Source organism: Heterodontus francisci, unplaced genomic scaffold (assembly GCF_036365525.1).
Source record: "Heterodontus francisci isolate sHetFra1 unplaced genomic scaffold, sHetFra1.hap1 HAP1_SCAFFOLD_597, whole genome shotgun sequence".
Classification (NCBI taxonomy): domain Eukaryota; kingdom Metazoa; phylum Chordata; class Chondrichthyes; order Heterodontiformes; family Heterodontidae; genus Heterodontus; species Heterodontus francisci.
The window spans coordinates 688977-694302 of record NW_027141752.1 but is presented as its reverse complement, the minus strand read 5'-3'; positions in this window follow the sequence as shown (position 1 = coordinate 694302).

The window sequence follows — 5326 nt, the reverse complement described above, 5'->3', positions numbered from 1 at the left end:
ATGGAGAGCCAGATCCAGCCGACCAATCAGTGGTTGCCGGAGATGTTCGCAGACCTGCACTCCATCACTTCGTCCATGAGCTCGATCCAGTGGTGACAAGGTGAGAGGGGGGACGAGGCACCTGAACTCTCCACCAGGTCCACGTCCCTCTCAGGTCAGCAGGGAGGTACAAGTGTGTCTTATAATGTGGAGGAGCAGCTGGCTGCTACATCTGGGGTCTTCTCTCTGGGTGCTCCTGGTGTGGACAGTAGCTCCAAAGCCCCTCTGCCAGTGACACCAGTGATGCCAGCACCTCCATCATCCTCGATGACAGAGGGGGTCCCTGTACCTGTGCAGGAGGAACTCAGTGTGCCAGGGCCCTCCAGGCCTCAGGCAGTGAGAGGACAGCCGCCAATGTCATCCCAAGCCATGGGGCAGCAAGGTCAGCAGCCTGTCTCCACCTCAGCTGACAGAGCAGGGGGAAAACCATGTAGGAGCACCCGGAAAAGATTTCAGAAGAGCACCTAGATTCACTTTGGGATTCACGGGTGAATGTATATTCCAGATGGATGGGGTTGCGTTTGATGTCACATGGAATAAAGAAATGTTGTTCTCTCACTATGTCTCCTTCCTAGTGTTGATGCCCTTTGGGACTCCATTTAAATACTTCCTCCCAAGGGGCTGGAAGTGAGGGACCAAGCCCCGAGCTCATAAAGCTTCGGCCTTTCCACTGTGCGATGTGTACCTGGGCGCTGCAGTACAGAAGGAAGGAGGTGACAACAGGGCTGCTGAAAGCTAAGGCTTTATTGCTGTGGTTCCAGAAGGGGAGGTGGTGGCGTCGTGGTAATGTCACTGGACTAATAATCCAGAGGCTCAGGCTAATGCTTTGGGGACATGGGTTCGAATCCCACCATGGCAGATGGTGAAATTTGAATTCAATTAATAAAAAATCTGGAATTAAAAGCCATTCTAATGGTGACCATGAAACCATTGTCAATTGTTGTAAAAACCCATCTAGTTCACTAATGCCCTTCGGGAAGGAAACCTGCCATCCTTCCCTGGTCTGGCCTATATGTGACTCCAGACCCACAGCAATGTGGTTGACTCTTAAATGCCCTCTGAAATGGCCTAGCAAGCCACTCAGTTCAAGGGCAATTAGGGATGGGCAATAAATGCTGACCTAGCCAGCGATGCCCACATCCCACGAACGAATAAAAAAAAATGAATTTTTAAAAAAGGGGGTAAGGCTCAAGGGAAACGTGCATGTATAAGGGTGTCTCGTGTCTCTCTTGGTGGCTTTCCTGCTGTGCCTGAGGCCCTTCATCTGGCATTGCCTGGCATCCTCCGCATCCTCATCATCAGAGGAGGCATTGCACTCCATGATATCCTCACTGGTCAACACCTCACCCCTCTGTAGTGCCAGATAGTGCAGTGCACAGCAAACCACCATGATACGTGAGACCCTCGCTAGGGCATACTGAAGGGATCCACTGGATTGCTCTCGGCACCTGAATCTCATCGTCAAGAATCCAATGGCATCCTCGATGGTCGCTCGGGTGGCAGGTGTTGTACCTCTCCTCTGCATCTGTGCGTGGGTTCCTCACAGGCGTCAGTAGCCATGTCCTCATTGGGTAGCCCTTGTCCCAAGGATCCATCTCTGAAGGCACATGGGGGTGGGGGCACGGAAAAGTTCTGTCACCTGGGACTGCCTTGCTATACAGGTGTTGTGGCTGCTTCCTGGGAATCATGCATACGCCTGTAGGATACATTTGCGGTGGTCGCAGACCAGTTGCATACTGAGCAAGTGGAAACCCTTCCTGTTGAAGGCTGCTGGCTGGTCTACAGAAGCCTTGATGGCCAAGTATGTACAGTCAATGACACCCTACACCTGGGGGAATCCAGTGATGGTCCCGAATCCTATAGCCCTCTCAGCTTGACTGTTTGGATCAAAGCACACATAGTCGCCGGCCCTCCTGAACAGGACATTGGTGATGTTGATGTACTGATTCACCACAGACTGTGAGGTTCTGCACCTATCTCCAGTGGATCCCTGCAACGATCTGGTGGTGTAGGAGTTCAGTGGCACAGGGACACTGGCATCAGATGCCCACCAAGACCCATGGGGCCAACTGCACCATGGCAGAGAGATCAGTGACGACCTCCATGGAGAGGTGCAGTCTGCGGAGACACTGTCACTCGGGCATTTGCAGGTAGTTGAACCTCGGCTGATGTGTTCCTCTGCCTCCTTCTCCAGCCTTTTGTTCAAGGCTGGCCCTCCTGTGGGCCCCCAAGCTGCTGTGGTGCCTGCATCTCCCTCCCTCTCTCTCATAGAGTCATACAGCACTGAAACAGGCCCTTCAGCCCACCGAGTCTGTGATGACCAACAACCACCCATTTATATAATCCTACATTAATCCCATATTTCCTACCACATCCCCACCATTCTCCTCGCACCCACCTACACTAGGGGCACTTTACAATGGCCAATTTACCTATCAACCTGCAAGTTTCTGGCTGTGGGAGAAAACCAGAGCACCTAGCGGAAACCCACGCGGTCACAGAGAGAACTTGCAAAGTCTGCACAGGCAGTGCCCAGAACTGAACCCGGGTTGCGGAAGTGCAGAAAGTTTTAGTTTAGACATGCATCAAGATCGAGCAGGCTTGGAGGGCCAAATGTCCTGTTCCTGTGCTGTACTGTTCTTTGTTCTTTGTCAGGCTGCGGTGCTAACCACTATGCAGCCACTGTACCTCCTCAATGGGAGCCTCGAATCCAGGGTGAATGAGGCCCATGACAGGTTAGCCTTCCCTGAGTGCAAGGCCTTCACAGTAAACAACACCCAGCCACCTTTACCTCACTTGTCACCCTCAATGAGGTGGCACTGCCCCAATGGCACCCTGGTGTGGCTCCGCCTGCAGAGCTGCCACCTTAGCCCCCAATCCTGACAGTGTTTCCCGATGCCCTTTCCCCCTCCACCCTTGCTGCCAAGTGATGCTCCCTCACCCAATGGCTTCCTAGTGAAGCCAACACTCAGCTCCCACTTCCCAGTCACCTCCTTTAACCAGGCGAGGCTGTCAAGCCCCGAGGTTCCCATGTGCCATTGTTCAATTGGACCCAGTGAATAAAACTGCTGACAATCAGATTTAAACACCTGAAACACCTTCTCGCCATGTGGATGTGTGAAGTCCGCCCTCCATGTCAGCCGCCGACAAAAAGATCCGGTCCGATGTCTTCTGTCCCTAGTTCAGAACAGATTTGACAGAGTTAGAATCATAGAATGTAACTTTTATTCTGGATGTGTGAGAGGAATACATCACACTTTGGGGCTTTTGTAGGAGGATTTATTGATAAAGCTGGGATTTGAGAGGAAGCTGGTTCATGGTTTACAGAACAAATTCAGCCCCTGGGGTGGAGCCAACAGCTGCACCGTCCAATAACAGACAGGACGGGGACACTGTCTCAGGCCCAGTGAGCTCAGTCGATGAAAGCATGAAACTCCGAATCTCAAGCTTTTGAGTTTGAGCCCCATGGTGGGTGTTTATTTTTCCTGTTTCGGCTGATTTTACAGGCATTCTCCAGCTCTGAATTCCTCGGCAGTGAATTCAAGGAGTGTTTGAAATGAGATTCAACAGCATTATCTGAAAGTCTCTCCTTGATTCAGGACTCTTACCTCTCTCCAGCATCTCACTGCTAAAGATTGAACTTTATCTCATTTCATTCTCAGCTGGGGGTCAGTGTGGATCAGTGAGACTTCTGACTGTCTCTCCCTTCACAATCTATCAGTGTTGAGAAAGTAATGGGGAATATTACTCACATGTTGTAATGTTTTATAAACACTTGAGTGTATTTCACGCTGTGTCTAACAGTGTGAGGTCCCCCCTAGTGTGTCAACTTCCTATGTTTACCAACACTTCAGCACAACATTCACATAATGTGAGCTCTGAGATCTGTTCAGATCCCATTCCCAAGAGTTGGAAAGTGGGATTGGGCTGGATCGCTCTTTTTCAGCTGGCACAGACACGATTGCTATATGGTCTTCTTCTGTGCCATAAATTTTCTCCATTTTCTATGTTCTATAAAGTGAGGTGTGATTGGGAGGGGCAATTCCACCAGGGTTATATTTTCTTCCAAAACAATGGTGGCACAGTGGCGCAGTGGTTAGCACTGCAGCCTCACAGCTCCAGCGACTCGGGTTCAGTTCTGGGCACTATCTGTGTAGAGTTTGTAAGCCACACAGTCTGTGGCTGTGTGGGTTTCCGCCGGGTGCTCTGGTTTCCTCCCACAGCCAAAGAAATGCAGGTTGATAGGTAAAATTGGCCATTGTTAATTGCCCCTAGTGTAGGTAGGTGGTAGGAGAATGGTGGGGATGTGGTAGAGAATATGGGGCTAATGTAGGATTAGTATAAATGGGTGGTTGTTGGTTGGCACAGACTCGGTGGGCCGAAGGGCCTGTTTCAGTGCTGTATCTCTAAATAAATAAATAAATGACACAAAGGATACTTCACTGTGAGACTGAAATAGCTCAGTTGGGAGAGTGTTAGACTGAAGATCTCTGGTTCAGTCTGGAGTTCCGTCAGTTCTCCTTTATTCTGCATTGGCCTTTGGTTTCGATCCTCGAGCTGCACAATTTTTACTGAAATTATTTACCCAGCATTGAAGGATTGGGTTGGACTGGAATAGTGAGACATCAAGGATGGGAAATATTTATATCTTCTGTATTTAGCTTATTCACTACAGAGTGTTTCCTGACAACACAGAGCATGTGCAGAGCGATCGTCGACATCATCAGTGCATCCAAACATTTGTCAGCTTGCCAGTATGAATCTGCGCATGCGTGCACCGACGTCATCACGCACCGACACAAGACGGAATGACGTCCAAACATTGCCTCACCCCTCAGTGGCTGCGATCGTCATTTCCATTCCCCACAAAATACCCTGCTTCGGCCGCTCACTCCCGGCCTCGCTGCTTCTGTCCCCTGGACCGCTGCCATCCCACCTCCACCTCAGTTTAGCTTATTCACTATCTCATTCCGTCCTTTCCCCCAGCTTTTGACTCTCTCGGGGCCTGGTGAACATTTGATTTGATGCAATTGTCCTAAACTGAAGCCTTTCCACATCTCTGGGCGGTCAGATACACTCTGTCTGTTTGTTCCTGCTTGTGACCATTAACGGGAACAGCCGCAAATTCAACCTTTATCAGCAAACGGAAGATTATTAAAATGTATTCTGGATTACTCCAGCCCAGTGACAAAGATGCAATGGATGTTATTCAAAATAAGTTCTCTGACATTCTGTGTGCATCTAAAAGTTGGATTTGAAGTGTTAGGAAAACATGTCAAAGTAATAA